The following is a 22,853-nucleotide window of genomic DNA, read 5'->3' on the forward strand; positions in this document are numbered from 1 at the left end:
GTTCACTTTAGCTTTGAAAAATATAGGGGAATGTATTTTGTTGAATTAGTTGTGTTATTCTGCACAACATGTAACTTTTGACCTTGAAACACAACTGATCTGAAAGCAATGTGAAATTAAAAATCACGTTTCCAAACCATTCCATCAGCTCCTCCTGCCCTCTTTAAGGCACTGACTCGTGTAAGGACATTGCAGTCATAGTGCAAGTGCTTTAATTCTGTAAAGGTTTGTATTTAATTCAGGAATTATGCCTTAACTTTTGATTTGGGGAGCAGAGCTTCCTGGGCTGTCTGTTCACCATGTGGGTGAAGAGAGCCTAGTTCTGCATTGTGGTCCTGTTGGTCAGGAATGTTGGGAGCAGGCTGCCTGATGGGGGGGATAAAACAAAAATGGAATTAGCTCTGAGAGAAAGCGAACTTTTTTCCTTTGCCCTTTTGTTACTGCAATTACACCTCTGGCAGCCTCCTGTCACAGTCTGATGTCCCTAGTGTGGAAAGGGTCACTGAACCCCAAGGCTTGTTGAGCAAGGTTCCCTGGATGCTGAGCTGCTGCCATTGCCAGAGCCATGGAGTGAGCTGTGCCAGGACAGCTGGGACATGACCACCAGAGTTCCAGGTGAGTTTGTCAGGCCTCTGGTATTCAAACCATTTGTGTTACACCGAGCCACGGCTGCACCCAAAGATAGACAGCTGCCTCTGGTTTGCTGTGTGTCATTTTCTTCCCACAAGAATGCAGTAGCCTCTCCTGTTGCTCAGGAGTGGGTAAACACCACAAGCAAAAGATGCAAAGCCCATTTGTAATGTTGCTAAATAAATTCTGAGTCTCACAGGTAATTTGTTGGCTGCTGGGAGTGGCTGCAGGAGTAGCAGTGCATTATTATGTGTTTGAATTAAATAAGATCCGGTGGCTTCCCAAGTGCAAGTGCTGATGCTCTTGATATGAAGGCAAGCTGGTAATTAGAGAATGCTGTTCTTGTCCTCACAAGGCTTCCTGTCCTGAGCCTTGTAATGTTTAGACTGTATTGCTGCAGAAGACCTAATTAACTAGTTCATCCCTGGGATCATACTAAACTATACAAGGGAGCTGGCTTTCCTCCACCCTGCCTTACTTCACTTCAAATAAGTATTCTCTCTTTTCTTCTAAATATACAAAGCTTTTTTGGCATGCCTATTTTTGTGGCCAGCAACTGCTCTGCCAACCCTAAAAAAGAGCTGGTATGGACTTTGCAATGAGTGCTGAGATTTTAGATCTTGGTTTAGTTGGAGAGCTAAGAGCTGAATGGTCCCACCCAGGAGGAAAAGCTCTTGAAGGAGAGCTCCACGGGAATTGCTGTCCCACTGAATCCAAGCAGCAATCTGCACCTGCAGTTTGTCTCACTGCATGTTGCTGAGTGTTGCTAAGTGCCATTCTTTTCTTAACAACTGGGGACTGTGCTAAAAAGAACAAAGATGTTAATGGTCTGGGGTGAAGTCACTGCAGCACCAGCCTGCCCTTTGCCCTGTGACAATTCCAATAGTTTGATGATGGTTGGCTGCCAAAGTGCACACTGCTGCCCTTCTTTGAGCTGTGATGCAGAGCTGGGTTGCATTGTAGCTGAGGTTGAAACATGACTGTGAACTTTACAGCCTGCTGGACTTGCTCAAGTTAAATGCAGTTTTATGTAGTCTGTGATGATGTATAGCACAGAGCATCCTGATAGCACAGCTTGTCAGTATAGCACAGTGCTTTGCAGTAGTAGTGAGATCATCTCTGGATGTGCTAAACCTGTTTCTACTCACTCTGTAACACATCTTTATCTCATGCTGGGTTAACCACACTGATTAACCATTCCTCATTCCTGACTAAGCTTAACTGGTGGCAGGTTGGGAATTTTCACCCTGTGTCTGTGGCTCATCATTAAATCAGCTCCTGCTTGTTTTCTCAGCATTCTGGTAATTGCCACTGTTCATTACAGAAGGATGGAGCAATTGGCCAAAGGTACGCAGGGATACTGTGTCAAAGGTTAGTATCTGATCTTCTGAGTCCTCAAATGATGACTTCATCATCAAACAGTCCTACTGGCCAAGCTGGGCTGGGGGCATGCATACAACTCCCTTTTCCCTTCCTGGCAATTTCTTTAAAGAGTCAGAGGCACCACGTCTGGCATTTAGACAAATCTTTTGTGAAATTTAAAAAGAGAAAATGTGTGCTCGTTCTTATACACTGTGTACAATTACAATTCTGCCTGTAAGGCTAGTTTAGCTAAAGTATCTGCCACGTGCATGCTGCCAAATAAGTGTATTTTGCTTTTCTGAACACCTGCTTCTTTGCTGTTATGCATCTTTATTTTTTGCTTTAGATGCATGACTTATGTGGGAAAAAGTAACTCATGACAAGCAGCTGAGCAACACGTAAGGAGACATAGCAGGAGTCAGTAATCACCCAAGGTAAGTGCTAGTTTTCAGAAAAATAAAAGCAGAAGTGAAAGATCAAAGTCTCTTGAGCAAATTCCTTGTTTGAGGCAGTGGGAAGGTGTTACAGGCAAGCCTGTGGATCATACAAGATGTTAACTTACTGCTTCACAGAAACAGCTAGTTTTCACACATTGGCATGAAGTTATCTGTGATGATGCTGTGCTGTGGCAATGCAGCATGTTTTATATATATTTTAATATCTGCCCATTTTAATATAGAGAACAGTGATACAATACAGTTTTTCTTGAAATTAGCCATAAGGGCTGAAATACTGCAGCCAGTGTCATGGCTTTAAACTTTGTGAAAGAATAGGGGCAGGAGGCAGCATAAAAATAAGAAAAACAGTAAAAATATGGTACAGAGTCATACGTGCCATTTGACTCTGTGCCACTGTCTGTGTTCCTGATTCAGTCTTGATGCTGTTTGTTTTAACCCATGTGGTGGGAATCCAAGGATAAAAAGCAACCATGACCAGAGATGTGACTGTCATTCTCTAAGGGGATAAATTGCCATGGCAATCCTGGCTGTTGCTGTTGGGAGATGGCTGATTTTGGCCAGCTGCTGGGTAGCTGGAGATGGTGAATCCCCTTGGGGATAAGGTGCCTTTTGGATAATTAGACAAGCATGCAAACTGTCTCAAAACAAAGGCCATTAAATTATTTCTTCCTGCTGTTTGAGATGAAGTAATGGCTCTTGTAAAAGTGAATGCCTGAGAGGCACCACCAGTTTCTGAAGGATAGCAAATGCCAAACCCAGTTGGAGCCTCAATTTTTCCCCCATGTCAAGGGGAAGGAATGCAAGGTTTGACAGCAAGAGAAAGAGAAGGCTGGGTGCCTGCTATAGGAATAGTATTTATAGAATCCCAGAATAGTTTGGGTTGGAAGGGCCTGTAAAAGGTCTTGTAGTTCAACCCCTCCCTGCAATGGGCAGAGATATCTTCAGCTAGATCAGGTTGCTCAGAGCCTCACCCAGCCAATGAACAGTATTTGATCTTTGTGCTCATGATGAGGATGAAGTTGGAGCACTCAGCTGTCACCCAGTGCAGGTGCTCCTGCCAGCACAAGGGAAGTGGCTGCAGCAGGGAAGACAACTACTGGTCTGCCCCTTTCACTGAGGTCTGCTTAAAGCAGTGGTGAAATGGGAACGTGGGGCAGCGAGTTTCACCTGAGTTAAGCCAGTCTGCCACTGATCCCTTGTGTTTGCTGGTGGAAATATGCCCTTACCCACCTGCTTGCAGTAGGGGTCAGATGAGAGCTGCTACTGTGATGCCTTGAGAATCCATAGCCAGGTGTCAGGATGAGAAGGAGAAGCACGACTCCCCTTTCCAGCATCGTCTCCCCATTGCTTCAGCGTAGCTGTAACAGGAAAACTGCCCCCTGAAGGGCTGGGGAAGTACCGGAGCTGCAGCTGGCTGTAACACCGAAACGTCTGCTTGGTGGGACCACTGCCAATCGTGCTCCTTTTCCCCAGCTGCACTTGGTGTAAAAGCTGGTTTCAGGTTGCTTGCCTAGCTCTAGATTGGCATCAAATAGCTCAGCTTTGCAAACCCTATTTGCTGTTCATGATGTGTTTATTGGACCTGATTGTTATTCTGCCAGACTAAGGTAACCTATGGAAATATATCCTCATTTCTCCCTTCCTCGCCACAGAAGCACCCTGTGAGGGTAGCTGTCATTATTTCTGACCTTAATACCATGCTAAGAAGAGGAGTAACTCCTGGAAAATTGCAGGATGCATTTGTTGTTTCCATTATTTTTACTCTGCTCTGTGGCCATTACAGATCACTCTCAGGGACTTGGGGCTGGCAGTGGGCATCAGCAGGAGTGGGAACCACTTCATCCAAGTATCTCCCACAGCTGTGAAAGCTGCAGAAGGGCATTGTGGAGCTCTTGTTTCTTTCCAGAGTGGAGTCCCTGTTCTGTGTGAATTATGAGCACAATTGTCAGTGCTCCCAGCACCGGCAAGGGAAGCTGCTGATAAATGAGGTGCAGTAGCAGCAGCTGCAAAATCGCTGTCCTGTTGGCTGGGGAAAGGCAAAGTCATCAGAGAATTAAGATGAACTGCTAAGCATATTTTGCACTCAGAAGGCAGTTCCATAGGAATTAAAAGGAAAACACTGCCATATAGGAGTTTTTCTAACTTCTGCTGGAGCTACAGCTGTTGCTCTTCAGGCCTAGTATTCCTTCATGAAATGAACTGCCCCCACACAGCTTCTTCAAATAGGATCAAAAGGGTCAGATGGAAAAATCTATAAAGAGGTGGAACAATTCAAAGAAGAATGCAGAGGCATAGAGCAATGACTGCTTGGAAATCAAGGTCAAATCGTGCCTTAATAGCTGAGTACACCAAGGAGTTCAGACATCTTAAATCAGACCCTAATGACCATGGCTGGGTAGAAGACAAGAATCCACATGTCTTTTTAAACTGCTGTCTTGTGCATGGAAATGTGGCTGTGTGCCACCAACAGAGAGTAAGAAAGTGCTGTCTTCCTCTTTCAAAGCTTTTTTTTGCTCTCATGAGATTCAGATTTTACACTAGCCATCCTATGAAAAAGAAGTCAGTAGGGAACACTAAAGTAGTAGTAGTCACTTGAGCTGTGCTGTGTTTGGCACATTGGAGTGCCTCTGGTACTTGGTCATCTTGTCAATGTAAGAAAAAATTAAATTAACAATATCAACCTCAAGTTTGTTTTTCAAACTTCTACTTCAGTGTGACTTGTTCTCAGTTATTTTGGTCACATTTCTACAGTTGAAGACTTGTGACTGTTTATACCTTTTGCACTGTATTATTTCAGTTATAGGTGAAGTGTAGCAAATCTTTCATTTCTGTGACTGACTTTGCAGCTAGCTTTCTTCACCCAAGGAAACTGGAAGCTACTAAAACCATGCCTTTTAACCAGCACAAGGAATAGAGCTGCCTTCTGCCTTTCACTTCTGCACATTCTTTCTGATGCAGTAAAAATTCACTTTAAAATTACCTGTAGACCAGCTACACAGATGAATTTTGAAACACTCCAGCTTTGAATTAAAAGCATTTTTTACCCTAGGTCTGATACTGTGCCATCCTCAGAAATGGCATAAAGAACCTGGCAGAAGGCTGTTTTGCTGAGCAGCTTCTATCTGGTCAACAGAAAGTAGACTTAAGTAGAGCTTTAAGACTAATTCTCTGTGCATTTCTCACTTGAGGTCATGAGCAGAATGTGAACCCTCAGGCTCTGAAATTAAGAGATGGGTCTCTTCTAAAGCAGCCCTTCTGAGGAGCCAGCCACAGCCCCTGTGTCAGGTAAGACATGGTTTTCTTCCATGAGTTGTGTCGGTGTCTGCAGGGCTGCAGCAGAGCTCTAGGCCTAGGCTTGGCCTTTCTGTCTCAGATCTAATTCCTGGCCTGCAGCATCTTTTCTTCCCCCCCAGATAAATTCCCCCTTTCTTGCATGGGCAGCAGTGCTCTCTCTTGGCACAGGGAAAAGCAGCCCAAGTGCAGGCCAGCGGGTGGTGGCTGCCAGGGCCATGTGAGCAGAGCAGAGATTTACTCCTTTAACTTGACAGGTCTAGGCTCTTTCACCATCTCTGTCTGCCCAGGGATTGTGAAACCTCTTAGCACGCTGCAAAGTGCCTCAACCTCATAGTAATTTCTCATCCCCAAAGGTATAATGAGGTGAAAAGCTGGCCCCTCAGCCAGTGGTTCAGGACAGGCTCCATGAGGCTACAGGGCAGGGTACGTGGCTGATTCATTTCTCTTTCACAAGACTGCCCGGCTGTGGTACAAAACAGGCTTATTCCCAGGGGCTGGGCTCACTGAGGTTAAATATGTGCCTTCCTTTATCAAACTGTTTTCTGCCATTTCTGCACGTTTCACAAGAGGGTTGAGTTACTGGTGAGTAAAATTTACAACCAGAAACCTCAGGCCCTTCAGAAAACCAAAGGAGAGTTGGAAGGAATTACATGCGTTTCAAGAATTAATTTTTAGGTGTTCTGACATGCAAGTGTAACCAATGATGATGACAGTGACTGTTTTTTTTTTTAAATAAACTCTTTGCAGCTGAGCAATGTGATCATTCCAACAAAACAAGAAAGCTTAACCTGCAGAAAAGCTTAACCTGCAGCCAGCAGTTTGGCTGTTCCATAAACTCCCTAGGCTAAGAGGCTGTATTTGTGCTGTCTTCCTCTGTGACAAATGTGCTTGGTGCCACAGTGGTGTCACAAGCCTGAGCCAATGGTGCTTATGGCTTCCAGCTGGGCTGCTGAGTGCTGGGAATACCACAAGCCAAGCAGATCCCGGGTTTGGTGGAAGCAGCGTCCAAAACCAACCTCATTTCTAATGCCTCCTGTCCCAAATCCATTATTAGTCAGGGAAATGTTGACCTTGCCTGCTGTACCTCAAGCACAGCAGCCTTCTGGTCATTTTTCTGAGCTGACTGCTGCAGTTGGCTCACCTCAGGTAGACTTTCTTCAGGGACTCAGATAATAGTTGGTGTTCACTATTGCAGTTGAAGTCTATGTTACTGGAGAAGGTCTGATGTGACACTGGCTAGGAGACAGGGGCCAAATTCAGGAAGAATTCTCGTTCTGATGAGAGGAGAAACCCCAGGGAGATGTTTAATCACTGCAGATTGAGTGATACTAATGGTGAAGTTTTTTATCCTTTGTGTTAGCAGTGACATGTTGTGCTGTGCAAAGTGCACTGATCGAGTTACTCTGTTGCTGGCCAGAATTCTTTCTTTGCTAACCCTCCTCTGTCTATGGTATTTTTCCCCTCATGTTCACTTTGGCATATCTGATATTACATGGCCAGCTTTCCCAGGCAGGTACCTGGGCTTGTCAAGTTTTTGGAAGGCCACAAACAGATTAGTTACCTCTTTCCATTTACCCTCTCAGAAGGGAAACTGCTGAGACAAGATCTTTCAGGAATGTAAATGACTCCCTTTGTCTATGCTACAAATGAAGAAACATAGATAAATGTCACCCCTGGGAGGCTCCTTTGGAGAATTTTCATGTCCAGCACTATTGCTTTGGTTCATATATTCCAAGCCAACAACATTTTCATACCTGAATTAGGAAATTATGGATTTATCTGATGCATACATGCATGTATTTTCATGCATTTTCAACAAATCACCTGTGTGTTAGAGGTTCATCTGCAGTGCAGGGTTTGGGGGTCACTGGAATGCTTCTCCCTGGAAGGCAGCAGAAGACTGGCAGTAAAACTCATTTTTCAGGCTGCTTGATGTGAGGAGGGCAGCGTGCCCTGTGACCTGGCTGTGACAGGGGGGCAGAGCTCAGCGTGTGGGTTTGCACGCACAAGTTTTCAAGAATTCCGGCTCTTCCCTTGGGGAGAATGCTCCTCACTCACCTTTTTCACTTCAGAGGGAATAATTAGCAATGTTGTGGGTTTTTTTTTTTCATTTGAGGTAGGTAATATGCAAACCATGGTGGCACATCCAGGCTGCAGTTTCAGAAAAATTTGCTTGAATTTAATGTTGATGAAAATCTAATGTTCCAACTTCGAGTCAATGCGTCATGTGTCAGGCTTTCAGCAGCATTAAGTTGCCAATACCTATAATAAAATCCTTATCCATCTGGCTATCCTTAGCCTTAAAAAACAACAGAAAAATCTCAGCTACCATCCAACTCTAAACCTGTTTTCTTACTGAACCAATCTGGTTGTATCATATGCCATTTAAAAGCTCATATCAATAACAGGGATATAATCACTGGTTTTGTTTGAATATTTTGCCTCTTAGTGCAGTACTTCTCTCTCAAAATTTGCCTTGAGAAAGAGAGCCTCTATTATGATTTTTTTCCCAAGTTGCATGGATAATTGATGTTTAAGATGTTCATAAGAAAAAAAAAAAAAAGCCTGCATGTAACTGATAGGACAAAGATTTTATATCCACACAGCAGTTGTTCTGTAAGGGGACCAGAATTTCTAGGTTGTCAACTCTGTTGATTATTTGCACTCTTGCACTTCTCTTGTACTTTGCCCAGCACTCAAATCTGATTGTATTTAATGCTGCTACAGTAGAGATATTTTTATTACATTGAAAACAAAATTAAATTAAAAATAAAGTTTGAGAAAGCAGCATTTAAAGGCAGAATATGAGGGGGATGAGAAAAAATATTTTTCCTTGTTGGGTTTTGTAGCTGTTAGCTACACAGAAGAGGCATGTTGAGGCTCAAAAAGATGTCTCTTCATTGCCAAATTCTGAAACAAAGTGTGAGAGAGGACTGATTAAAAACCTCTTCAGTCCTCACCTCTACCTCTCCAGCTTCTGCCTTGCAGCCTTTTTCTCCATCCTCTGCTCCTGCTTTTGGTTTTGGGCTCTTCCACTCATCTTTTTCCATCACGGTCGCCTTCTCTCACACAGTATTGTTTTCATACCTTCTCATCCTTGGACCTGTTCTGTCTTTTGCCTGTTCAAAGGACGTGGAGCACATGCAGAACTGGGCATATTCACTGAACCTAGGTGACAAATTCTAATTCAAATATAGATTGCTTCTGGGAACAATGGTGAACCATGTGTCCCAAGCTGTAAGGCTTGGTCAGGTGGAAACTGGAAAAGCACAACCTGCTCATGATGGCACACTCGAGGAATTTCAGGTGTCCTTTATGGAGTCACTAGGTGTGACAGCTAGCAAAAAACCCATTCCTTCTACTTGTTTTTTGTAATACAGAGAAGGAAACATACTTTTATATGCCCCAGTTACTGAGATAAAAGTGATCCATTAAAGGTGAATCTTTAAAAAAGGAGACTACCCATGCATCAAATTTAATGGAGTGGTTTCTTAGGAAAACATATACATTTTAAAAAAAATAGTTCCTTAAAAAGTAATCATAATTATGAGCATTTCTTTGTGTAATATTGAAATACAGGAATCTGGCTTCTTTTAAATATCATGCAGGACAAAAAAACAAGAAGAATTAATATCACAGGCGGTACTATATTTCTCCCCATCTACCTGGACTGATGAGAATTCATTTTTCGCTTGGATAACATTTTAAAAAGACAAAAAATTCAGCCAATAAAATCAGCAAAATTCTTCCCCTTCATTAACTAAGTGCCCAAGAGACAAATGGACAAAAATATAGGTTCCTGTATTCAAGCGGAGGTTGCAGATTAAATGATGCAATAAATTTACCCCTGGGCTAAAAGCAAATTTTCTTCTAAAGTAAAAGTCACCTTTCAAATGTGTTGGAATCTTTACAGGGTGCAGGCTAAAATGATGGGGAATAGCTCTTTAGAGCTATGGGCGAGATCATGCAGAAGTGGTGTGTGTATCTATGGTGATGCTCTTCTCTCTGTCACTGGAAACAGGATGTAGGGGCTGCAGACATTCAGGTGGAGAGGAGAAACTCCCTGAAATGCTGGGTCGTGTTTAAGTATTTGAAGTTTAGTATGGACTAGGTGGTTTCCAGCTAAATGTTGTGGAATGTTGTGCACAATTAGGTAAACTGCTAAAAGTCATAATTGTGATGATTATTGTTTTTCCCAAGGAGACTCTTAACAGTACATTTCCCATATGTTATCCACTTTATGGGACTGTATGTATTATTTCACATGTGCCTCATTTTAAATATTCAGTTTTATGTGTTTTTAATTTATAGCCAAATATCTCAGCATCTGAGAAGGCAGGTAAATGTGTTTGCCTCATTTTTGTAGCCCAGGCAGCTAGGGAACAAAGAAGTCAAAGGTTTGTTATATGATATATTGGCATTTAAGCAAATGACTAGCAGTCTCCTCAAAACTGAAAGCATGACCTTTTGTGAAATGGCATTCTTTTATTGAACAAATGTGGTTTTAATGTATTCTGTAATAGCTGCTTGCTGTTGTGATTATACGAAATTGAACTGCCTTTTGCAACAGTGAAAACTACAGTGAGAACAAAGGGACTGACCTGGTTTTGACTCTTTATTCGCTTCTGCAAATCTGCAAATGCATTTGTTGTAGCCTGTGCAAATCAGTTGCTGCAAATATTAAATCTCAACCTCTACAGTTTTGCTGTGGGGCAGCCTCTAAGTCATGAGTTAGTGACAGGAGAAATGAGAGAAACTTGAGCTGCAATGTTTTTAATGTTTTTATTTTTTTAAAGTAGAAGCATTTAGTTAAGCCAAGTAAATCCCTACTCATTTACTTGCAATTTTAACTCAAATGACAAACCAGCAGTTGCTGAGGACAGGTTATGTGGGTTCCTTGTGAAACCCCTTCATGAGAGAGACAACATCCTCTTTCCCTCAGCTGAAGGCTGGGAAAACAGCAGTTCAAATTTCTGCTTGTACTAAAGCCCCAATTCTTGGTAGTCCTACAGCAAGCACAGTGTCAGCAATTGTAATTCCTGACATTTCTAACTTGGAGGAGGGGACTGAGAAGAGTAGATGAAATCTGTTTACTTTAGACAAAAATGGAAGGTATGTTCTTTGCTGAGAATGTACCCACAGAGGGCACAGACAAGAAAATCATTTTGGTAGTTCATTGCTTAAAATACGAATACATTCCTGGTCTTGAACAGAAAACCTTGGAGCTTTGAACAGGTGTGCAGCTGAGAGTGTGGAGATAGGAAAACTCAACTTCTTTGGACACGACACTGTGTACAGTGAGACATGACAGCTGTGAGCTGGAGCTGCCACCTTCATCTCTGAAGGTGTCCTTGTTCTGAGCCATTTTGCTGCTGCTGTCTTGAATAGATAAAGCTGAGTACACAGCCAGAGCCCAGAAGAATATCCCCCTAACCTTATCACTAGCCTTGCTTACATCTTTGGAAAGAGAATTTGCTGAGAAAGTACATGGCCTCTTCATTACAAAGTGTGAGATGTTAATTATTGAGAAATTCATTATTCCTTTTTGTCTTAAAGGAAAATGCCAGGAAAAAAATACATTAAAATTGAAAAGGGAAAGGCTGTCATTAGTCATTTCTGGATTAAAAATTTGGGATAGGATATTCTAATAATACACATGGAGGGAAATAGGCAGCCAGATAGATCCAGCAGGGGGTCCCCAAAGCGTTTGTGACCTTGAGATCCATTTAGCACATGCTTGGGTTGGTGGTTCCTGGGTCTATTTATGAGGATGTTTCTTCAGAACATGTCTGGCTTTGACAGATCCTTCCTCTTCCAGAATAACTCACATTCCATCCAGGAAGTATCTCTGTTGTGTGCAATTGTAAACGACCTCTGCATAGGGAGGTAACTCCCAGCCTTTCCTACAGCAACCATGTGATGGCTGGATGCAGTTTGGCAGCTTTGTGTGTCTGATCCATGGTGGTCTAGTGGTTAAATGTATTCAAGTGTCAATATAGAACAAGGAACTTCTTCTGTCTTCACCACATCTATGGCCAAGGACAAATTATTTGAGATGTCTGTGTCTCAGAGTTTTCCCAACCATAAGATCAGGATGAAAGGCTTCTCTTGGTTACTGAATCACTTGAATGCTTTGATTCCCAACTGAAAGAGAGAAATTTTTTTTTAAAGTATTTCTAAATTGATTCTAAAAATAAATAGCCCCTAATTGTTCTGCCACTGGCTCCTCTCCACTTTGATAGAGCAGTTCTGGTTCTCAGTGGAAAGAGGAAGCCCTGCACATCACACAAGATATACAGAGTCAAACAAGAGTCAATCTCCAGCTTTCTCTGACTACTCCAGAGAGCATTACAGTGTTAATGGTGAACAGCAGGGAAATGGCATATTTACTCATTCTGATTTCACTTGCTGTAATGGGAAATAATTCTCCTGAAGTCAATGGGATTGCAGTGGTGTAAGAGCTGTATGAATTTCTCTGCCCTCAGGCTGATGACAAAAATTGTTTATGGCCATACCGTAGCAAACACATATAGGAAAGGCCTCAGAGCAGGGTAAGATTCTGTAAATGAAATAAAAGCAATGTATTTAGCAGATGAACATTTTAAAAGTAAGAGCCTGAGGAAGTCTTGCTGTTTGGCTCATATACAGTGCTCTCCCCAGTATTTTGCCTTTCCACCCCAGCACAGAGCTTCAGCTCTTCTAGAATCAAGCTTCCCTCACCAGCCACTGTCTACTGGCCAAAAAGGTTTGCATTAAAGCAAAAATGTTCAATCCCCATAAAAGATAGCTGCACAGGAGAGGTCCTTGGAAAAGGGCAGCTGTTGTCTTTCTGGCTGCTCCAGCTTCATGCTTAGTGTTGGAAAGCAGAACAAAAGGAAAAAGACGAAGGAGGCTGAGGAATTGAGGGGACGCAGCCTGTTGCTGTAGCAGAGGGTAACACCCTTGTATGGCAAACTCCAAGCATGAGGTCCAGCCTTGGCCTGTGACATTCCTCTCCCTGCATGATGACATCCCACTGTTCATCCTCCCTCTGATGCTGGCCCTGGTGCCACAGAGGCTGGAGGTCATTGAGCAGTGGGTAGGGAGTCAAAAAGGGAGGGTGAATGGGAGGTAGGAGACCAAAGAGCAGTTCAGCAACATAAGAGTACATATTAAGAATGAAATGGGAAAATAGGGTTGCTTTTTGGCTTCAAGAAAGTGATGTTGACCATTATTCCTTAAGAAAGAAAACAGGCAATTAATCTGGTTCTGGGACAATGTCAAGGCAGTTATCCGGGGAAAGTGGGATGGGAGGGTGCAGAAGTCACAGGTCACTGGGAGCTGCCAGGACAATGCTGATGTCAGGCAAGTGGTGAAGGACAGGGAGGGCAGAGGAGAAGAGAGTTAGGATATCATGAAGAATGTGGCAGGTGCAGGACAAACCAGGACATCGGGCCCAGACAGTTTGGATCCATGAAATACAGGTCCTAATTGACCCACCTGATCTTCTTCTGTGGCAAGGTAACCCATCTGGTGGGTAAGGGGAAGGCTGTGGATGTAGTCTACCTGGACTTTGACACAGTTTCCACAGCATTTTGCTGGAGAAACTGGCTGCTCATGGCTTGGATGGGTGCACTCTTCGTTAGGTAAGAAACTGGGTGTCCATCTGGATGGGTGGGCCCAGAGAGTGGTGGTGAATGGAGTTCCATCCAGCTGGCAGCCAGTCACCAGTGGTGTTCTCCAGGGCTCAGTACTGGGGCCAGCCCTCTGTAATGTCCTTATTGATGACCTGGAAAAGGGGATTGAGAGCACCCTCAGTCAGTTCACAGATGACACCATGTTGGGTGGGAGTGTTCATCTGCTGGAGGGTTGCAAGGCTCTGTAAAGGGGTCTGGACAGGCTGGATTGATGGGCCAAGGCCAACTGTATGAGGTTCAACACGGTGAAGGGCTGGGTGTTGCCCCTGGGTCACAACAACCCTTTGCAGGGCTACAGACTGGGGGAAGAACAGCTGGAAACCTGCATGGCAAGAAAAGGACCTGGCTGGCAGCGGCTGAACACGAGCCAGCCTGGATCAGCAGGACCAGGGCAGTGATTGTCCCCCTGTGCTCAGCACTGGTGAGGCCTCACCTCAAGTCCTGTGTCCAGTTCTGGGCCCTTCATTACAGGAAGGACATTGAGGTGCTGGAGCATGTTCAGAGAAGGGAAATGGAAGAAGACTACAGCAAGGTGGGGCCTGGTCTCTGCTCCCAGGCAACAAGTGACAGGAGAAGAGGAAATTGCCTCAACTTGCACCAGGTGAGGTTTAGACTGGATATTAGGAAACATTTCTTCACAGGGAGGATTCTTAAGTACTGGAACAGGCTGCCCAGGGAAATGACTGAGTCACCAAAATTAAGGTATTTAAAAGACATGTAGATGTGGCACTTGAGGACATGTTTTACTGGTGGGCTGGGCAGTGCTGGGTTAACAGTTGTACATGGTGATGTTAAATGTCTTTTCCAACTTAAAAAATACTATGATTCTTCAGTTCTGTCCCTACTTCAGAGCCATGGGATCTGCTTTGGGTCTGAAGGTGGGGGAGGCTCAAAAGAGAAAGGAAGGCAGAGTTCATACCTTCTTTTCTTTGCAGCTGTTCAGTCTCTTTTCATCTTGCAATAGAGGATTTGGGTACATTCTACATACAACTCATCTGATTAGCTGAAAGGGATTATATTAATGCAACTTTGAGTGTAGGAAGCCTTAAATCAGCTTTAGTTTTACAGGAACATATTAATTGCAGTGCTTTTTAATTTTTTCCTTTTTAAATGACACAAGCATGTCCTTGGAGAAGGTCACAGAAGTTTTACTGCAACAGCTGAAACTTTTGTGAGCTTTGTGAAGGAAACTTCCTCTTGCTGGTTTCACACCCTTGTCATAAAAATCCCTTCTCACTTCTTAAGTCAAGCCCAGAGAAATCCACTCGGTAAACTACAGTAAGAAACAGGTTATTCCTTGGGAGGAGCAGTTTGCTCCAGGGAGTTGAGGTTGGAAGTTCCTCATTGGAAAGCTACCAGGAAAAGTACCAGTGCTGGGCAGGGAGAGGGTGACTGGGATGGGGGAGGCATTTTTAAGGTATGCAGGGAATAAGTAGAGCAAGCCCAGGGAAGTGGTTGGACTTGGGGGATGATCTTGCTGATGGATGCTTAAACAGCTACATCACCAGTCCAAAATATCTCAGTTACTAAAGGCTGCCTACAACTTAGTTATTTTCTTTTTCCAACAAGGAAAATATTATGTCTTGTGGGAAGTCATGAGGATGACATACCCAAGAACATTGCATATTTGATCACTAATCATATAAAGTTAACATCTTCTAAATATTTCCAGCAACATCTGTCCTAGTTTAACTACTGGTTTTTGTTGCATTCTTTTATGGAATAATATCCCATAAAGCAGAGTGAGTGTCACTGCCATCCATTACAGGAATTAAACTTGTGGGATTTTCCTGCTTATTGAAGCTGAATACCCTTCATCCTTTAGAAAATGCTTTCTTCTCATTTTATGCCATTGCATAATCCTGATTGCCCAAAAATTTCAGTGTTTGCCTATGATGTTACATACTTAATATTTGGCTCGGATAAAAAGGGAGCACAGTGAGATAGTGATTTCACTCACAGTGAGGGGGGGAAATAAACAAACAACCCTACATCAATATAACAGGAATACAACCTTAATTTTCTGGGGGTAAAAAATTAAAATCAAGTACAAAAAACCAAAAAAACCTGACTACCCATCTTTGAACCAGTAGAAGAGATTGGCCTCATACTCCAAAGGAGAAAAAAAAATCAATAAATTACTTAAAACTGAAAAGAACAAAGAATAGCAAAGAAGAATATGGACAGAACTCCCCCTATAGATGATGCCACTGAGACAGACACATTTGTCCTGTACATATATATAGATTATCTGTGCTATAATAGGGAGTAAAGTATTAAGCAGGTATATGTGCTGACATTTTGGAGGAAAATATTTCATTTTTACTGAAAGCACTGCCTTCTTGGTAGATTTGCCAAAAGACTAACTTTTTCACAGCAGAATTTACAATGCATCACAATTCTAAACCGAAGTGTGGATATATTTCACAACTGAGGTAATGCCTTTCTGTCATTGAAGAGAAAACTTTTTTTTTAGAGTAAGAAAAACAAAGAGAAATCTTTGGTGTTACTACAGTAGTAGAATTCTAGCAGTTCTAAAAAGTTCTGGATGTGAATTCTCTGTAAGGTTGAATTACACAGAAAAGTTTTTGAGACCATGAAATACCAACACATAATGGTCCTTGAACTACTCTGCAAAATCCAAATTTTTCACTCCCAAGAAAGAGCAACCCCAAGAAATGCAAGCACCTTATAGCTCTGTCAGTTCTACAAAGAAACAAAGGTATGTCAAATCCCAGTTCTCCTATAGGGAAGTTTACCCCTCCTGTATCATCCCAGAAATGTCTCTGGTCCAAGTTTGGATATACTCTAAGATGAGAGTAGCTGAAGTTAGGCAGAAGAAGAAAGGTTTTGAGGGTGAGAAAAACTCCATAATTTAAAAATAAGGCAGAAGTTCCAACATAAGATGAGGCCAGTCTGTTTTAGTGAGTTGGTGCCAGCTCAGTCACCCCTGTGGCAGAAGTTCTCCTTGTCCATGCAAGTGGTAAATCCTCCCACTATTGATCTAAGGGTTGGAAAAGAGTTGTTTAGCATTTCAGATCATCAATGAGCATTTTGGCTCACTCACCCAAGCAAGAGAGAAACAAGGAGAGGGAGAGGAGAGCTGTATGAGGCTGGTTTTCTTTATGGCGATTTTTACTCCTGGACGAGGTGGAACTGTTTGCTGATGGTCCTTTGTTGATTGTTTGTATTATCAATGTAAATCCCCTCACTTCTCATCAACATGGAAGCCAGTAACCTAGCATTGCATTGCTAATATCACAATTCCTCTTTTCTGTAGAGGATGTTGGACTCAGGAGTGAGACAAAGGGTAATGGGTAGTGGGACTGAAACAGCAAATACAACTATGTTGTTTTGCTTGTTTTTTTTTAAAAAGCTGAGATGTGGACTCTGCTAATCAGAGATAGCAAGACTCACCTAAAGATACAGAGTTAGTTTCCATAGCAATGAAACCTATGAGTTCTCAAAATAGTCAAGTCTCTATTAGGCTAGAAGCAGATAAAAATAATTTGCTTACATAAGGGCATGCCAGATCTCATGCACCAAAGAGTTCAGTTTTAAGCACATGGAGATAATGGGTCTCCATATGTACCTGAGTCTTTTATTTGCCTGGGAAAGAAGCACTCTTGGTGTGAAAAAGAAAAGTGCCTTTATGTCCCTGGCTGACTCTTTTTCAACCTTGGCCCCCTTGCCCAGGATCTTTGCCTTCACTTTCTGCTGCTGTGCTACCTTTAATGCAGGCTTTGGGCTTTCCCATAGGACAGATGGGTTCCATTTCACTGAGAACAAGAGGCAGCACTGAGCTGCTTCCTGCAGACTCCCCTCTAGCTTGGCTGGGTATGCTTAGGACCCTCCACCTCATGGTTTGGGTGAGATCACTTACACTGACAAAGAGGAAGGAGCACACTCTGAAAATAGGTGAGCTTAATTAGGTAGGTACTTGCAGGAAATATCCTCATCCCTTCTTCCCGTCTCTCCAGCAAGGTCTAGGTGGAGTTACAGAGAGGTGACCAATCATGCATTGCATTTCCTGGCCACAGACCCTGCAGCATTCCAGCTGGAATGGCGTGGAGGCAATGAGAGCTCTGCCACCCCACCACGCAGAGCACTGGTGTGCTGACCTACGAGGTGTGGCTGGCACGCTGGTGCTGTCCCAGCAATGCCACACTGCTGTTAATTAACCCCATGTAAGCTGGATGTGGTTAACTTGGAATGGCATTGCAAAGGCAGAACTGCAAATTTAAAATGCTTCTATTCCCTATTTTCTGTTGCTTTGCTGTAAAAAGGCAAACGAAGACACCAGTAAACACGCTTGAGCTGAGACCTTTTGTAACCAGTGGTATTAACTCATATAAAAGCTTGTGAAGCTGATCTCTCAGGACATCATGTTCCTTTAGAAAAGTCTGAAATATGTTCCATTTACTCATGAATTACACCAAAGTCATTTAACTTAAAAAGGCTTTTCACAAATTAGCACTGTTTTCAAGACTAAGAGAATCTGAAGAGAATGAAGACTGAAAGGTATGTCAGGGAAAGCAAAAAGCCAATGGTGAAAAATAATCCCCTGAATATTTCAGCCAGTTTCTAAAAAAAAAAAAAAAGTGTTAATGACTGTCAGCATATTGGGAAGATCTAATTTAATTTTCTAATAGCGCAACCTTTTGTGAGACACTCCATTAACTAATTGAATGCATTTCATTTATTTGTTTCCAACTTGGGTGACTTTGTTTTCCTATCCACCTTCCTGTGGTGAAAAGCAAATAAAATATTCCCCAACAGCAAATTGCTGTTCCTTTGTTCATCCATCAATTTAAACTAGGATTACTTTCCAAGCACTTAATAAGGTGCATGTCTTATGAGTGCTTTATAAAAATGACAGAGCTGCAACACTGCCTGGTGCTGCTGGCTGCCTTCCAGCGATGGGCCAAAGACACCATGGAATCACATAGTTTATGGAAGGAATTTTTATGTTGTAGCTTGTCACCAGGCTACAAGAGTCTCAGCAATGCACTACTATAATAACCAAAATAAGCAGTGAGTTGACAATGGCTTCCTGCTCCCAGCACATGAGGAAGCAGGGCCATGCCACAGCTTAGAGAGAAATTACAGCTTTTGGAGACCAGCTGGCCCATCTGTTCCTGGTGCTGCTGCTACCCCAGCAAGGTGGAGTTCAGCTTGGAGGAGCTGCTCAGGCTTTTTCTTAAGCCTGTCTCTCGTGTCCAGTTGAGCTTCTGGCACCACCTCTGCCGTTCCAGGTGTACAAACAGGCAATGGGGGAAAAAGGAAGCTGCTTACAATGCTGTGAGAGCTCCTCGTGCTGTGGATCACTGTGAAGGAAAGCACAGTCCTGAGCAGCAGCTCCTGCTTGCAGCACACAGAGCTGAATGCAAAAGGGAGAGAGAAAGAGGCTGAGCAGAGCTGTCTGTGTGTCTGTCTGCATGGCCTTGTCCTTTCCTGCAGCACATCTGAGGCAATGCAGAGATGTGGTCGCATCTGCTGAGCAAGAACTGGACCTTTCCACAGTGCTGGGAGCAGCTGGGCATGCTTGGACACTTGCTGTGGCTGTGAAGGCACTTCAGTCATCACCTGCTGCTTCCCAGGAAAGTTCTAGGAAATTTGGGCATCTCTCATTTTCCAGTGGAGGTCACTGCCTTGCATACATTAACATACTATATTTCCCAGTAGTCATTTTTTTGGGGAAGGTGAGAAGATACAATGAAATTCCTTGGGCAGTCCTTCTTTATAAATGCCCCTAGTTTGTTTCACAGCTCTGTATTTTACCTAGATTATGAATACCTCAGCAGTCAAAGCTTCTGGTTTTGGTAGACCTCTTGCACTCATGTATTGCTGGGGTGGTATAAGTTCTTTGCACATGCATGGTTTGGTGAAAGGGTTCTGTCATTCTCATAAGGCCTTTTTCTACTGCCACTCTTCAATTTCTGTAATGCATTCCTAGCTGTAGATGATTATTAGTTTATAAACATGAGATTTCTTTCAAGATGTGTTAATCAAAATAACTGGCAAAATTAATTCTCATTGAAAAAGGAAATGGGGTTCTGTAAAAGAGTGCTCTCTCATCAAAAGGGATTAAATATTCTCTAGAGAGCTCTTCTAGCTGCTTAAAATGTATTGTAGTTTAACTCTGGAATACTTCTATGGATTTATGACAAAATATCAGCTCAATACTTTATTCTCAGCAGTTTTCTGCAGCAGTGTGTGCCAGTGGTAGGATTTCATTAGATCTGTTGAACTTCAAAGTCAAGTATGCCAATAATTTGCCTATTCCAGGGATTTTCAGAGTAGCTCTTTGTAGGGCACTGATCAGAGCAAATGTTAAAAAATTAATGAGTGGTTACCATGGACTTTGGCACCAATGTGTTGCTTCATCTTCAGCAGCCTGTCAAAGCAGTATGCTCTGCCAAAGAGAAACAGAAATGTGGTACAAGGTTAACCTTAACACATCTGTGACACCCTCAGATAGCACTGGGAAAGAAGACTAGGTCCATTTCCACCTGGGAGATTCAGACAGAGATGTGACTATGAAACCAGAGAATGTGAGAAATAACAATCACTAGTTGCTTCTAGATTGTGCAAGTGCTGCAGAGGCAGTGGGCTTGGCAGAGATTACTCCTTTAAAATTTCCCCAGAAAATTATCTAAAGAGGCAATAAAGCATCAGGTAGAGAAATGCCTTCCTGCAGAATTTTTAAGCAGAGGAACAGTAGCTGAAAAAGTACAGGATTATTTTAAATGCATCTAAAGGTCATAAAAGGAAGTCAGAAAAGGGATAAGATCCAAAGTCCATGACAGACTGTACCTCTGAGGTCATGGGACACAAATACAGCTAGGATGGCAAATATCACTGTAAGTAAGTCAAGGTTCAATTTTCAGTAATAAGCAGTATTTTAAACTTAACTTGCTTGACTGAGATAACCACATGTATTACATTTATCTTGGGGAGAGAAGCAGCACTGCAATGTATGTGTTTGTCAGCAACACTTTGAGTAGTCTTTATTTGAATTCCTGTCATGCTTATCTGCAGGCAGGACTTGGACCATATGTTGGTAAAAGAATTGCTACAAATAGCTGAATCAGAGGCTCAACAGAACAGGCTGCCTTAATTGTTCTCCTTGAGTTCTCTGCTTTTCATCTTACTTGCTCAGTGTAATTGTTCAGGTCCTGTGCAATCAAACAGCACATCAGACATAGATTAAGCAGTGACAATTGCTCAGGCAATTTCTTTTTCCTTCTCCCTCAGAACTCAAGTTGCTTCTGATTTGCCCAGGCTGTACATAAAGCAGTATCTGGACAAAGCCTTCAAACTGACCTATGCCCTCCAGTTTGTCTACTCATTTACAGCTGTCCTTCCCTTCATCCCCACTACTCCTCCTTCTCTACATTTTCCTTAGGATGGTACTAAAACAATTGTATGTGTCTGGTGGCCTGTTTCAACTGCTGAAGAATTTAGACATGCACTTATAAAAATAAGCCTCCCTGTTCCCAGCTAAAATCTAAAACAAGATCCATTTGTGGATCACTGCAGGACTAGCAAGTCTGAGCATCAGGGATGCTTCTGCTGCAAGGGAAAATTGGATTTCTCTCCTGCAGGTGTCATAGCACAGTTAGAAACATTGTGAGGAGACAGCTGGGTAGGCATTGGTGCTTGGATTCAGGCACACAGATGGAGATGCTCATTCAAATGGAGAAGGACTTGCCAGCACTTCTGTGGCTGTCACAGCAACCCACAGCACAGAAGGGGACCCAGCTCCTTTTTCCTGTGCTGGGCACTGAAGGCTGGGTCCCCCACAGCTGCCTCCTGAGCTGGCTCAGCTGACAAAGCTGGGGACAGCAAGGCAGCCTGCACTGGGATGATGCTCAGCACAGCAATCATAGGGGTGACTTTTTTGGTATGTGTTTTTTTGTGGGCTGTTTTTTTTTTTTTTACCCTGATAAAACATTTTGAGATAAGGGGAGCTTATAGCAACTCTGTTTCTCAGACATGTCAGAGGAAATAAACCGAGTTTTTCTGTGTTTTTTTTCTCTGTCAGATATGAATAATTCACTCTATAATCTCTAGTAAAAGGAGCAACAGCAAATTACTCTTAAAATTTTCATTGGGTTTGATTCCACTGTGCCATTTGCACTAAGGGGAGATGACTTCTGATCGGGGGGGGTGGTTTAAGCTCCCAGGTCACTTCTGCCTATGCAGCTCAAAATAGAGCTCCAGTGATGTTACCTACCCCTCTGGGCCAGCTGTGTGAGTGCAGGCTCAAGTTCACAGAGTCAAGTGCCTCAAATCAGCTGAATCCATATTGACTTCAGGGTCAAAAGCTCAAGTCCTGACACCACCTCCCTCATACTTGCCTTTTCTTGTCTGGACAGGCAGGCTGACTATTTCTAGAAAATGCCATCAGCACCAAGGGCTGGGGGATTTGGGCTGAGTGTGAGGTCAAAGCTGACACGACAGAGCAATTAGATAATCAGCTTCTGGAATCAGTGGCTATTAAACATCTGCAGCCCAGACAGCATGGTGAGGGGCATGGAGCAGTGCTGAGGCTGAGGGTCTACTAGCTGAGCCAGCAGCTCCTTCCTCCAAAGGCAGGCAGGATTTGGGAAGAGCAGATTATCTGCCTTCAACTCCTCTGCCCCACCATGGCCAGCAGGTGTGGCAGGGCTGGCAGGTTGTCCTCTGGGCTGGATTTGGACCATGGGTCACAGTGCAGAGCTTTCTGTGTCAGGGCTTATGTCTGTGAATGCATTTAGATTGCTATAATTTGATAAAAGCTTAATCAAATTGGCATTTTAAGGGGTTTTGGTTTTATGGCCCTAGCTGTCATGGAAACAAGCTCATTCAAGAAAGAATAAACTAGAGTAAAAGCCAGAAAAAGAGGCAAAAGACCCATTTTAATCAGTAGCTTAAGGAACTCTGCTCCTTGGGTCCAAGGTTGGGTTTGTCAGAGCCAGGCTGGGGAAGACAGCTGCAATTGCACATTATCTCCCCATGCATTGCTGACCAATCTCACTGTGCAACCTGCTCAGGCTTCACTACGCTCAGTCTGGACACCAAACTTTGTGTTGAAGTCTGCTATTGTTTGAAAATTAAGATGAAGTGTGACTTTTGCCACCATCTATTGTTTTCTTTGCTCTCAGTGAGCACTTGTGCCGCCCTACAAATGTGGATGGCACTTCACTGAGCAGGGAAATTATTTCCCTGCAACACTTACTCAATGTGGGGGTAGTGGGGAGTGAGGGCAAGGGCTTCTTGTGGTGGGATTGCAAGGCATGAAAGCTTTGGAGGTGGGAGTGCATAGCCCTTTTGCACTGCATTGATTTTCACTCTGGCTATTTTGGAATAGGGCTGGGTGATTATTTTTTGTATTTTTTTAAATTTACTGGTAAACAGCTCATGCGATTTATGAATTTGAGTCGGATTT

At 43.1% G+C, this 22,853-nt stretch overlaps 1 long non-coding RNA gene across 1 annotated transcript in view; it reads left to right on the forward strand.

Annotated features, from left to right (window-relative positions):
- Positions 1-1,820: 1,820 nt before the first annotated feature.
- LOC139592310 (uncharacterized) overlaps positions 1,821-22,853 on the forward strand; it is a 35,472-nt gene continuing 14,439 nt past the window's right edge. Inside the window, exons 1-3 of the long non-coding RNA XR_011679958.1 lie at positions 1,821-2,001; positions 2,339-2,426; positions 5,639-5,735. This is a non-coding gene — a long non-coding RNA (uncharacterized lncRNA). The remainder of the gene's footprint in view (positions 2,002-2,338; positions 2,427-5,638; positions 5,736-22,853) is intronic.

The sequence above is a fragment of the Agelaius tricolor genome, unplaced genomic scaffold, assembly GCF_023055355.1.
Source record: "Agelaius tricolor isolate 1412-34295 unplaced genomic scaffold, bAgeTri1.0.p SCAF_8, whole genome shotgun sequence".
Taxonomy (NCBI): domain Eukaryota; kingdom Metazoa; phylum Chordata; class Aves; order Passeriformes; family Icteridae; genus Agelaius; species Agelaius tricolor.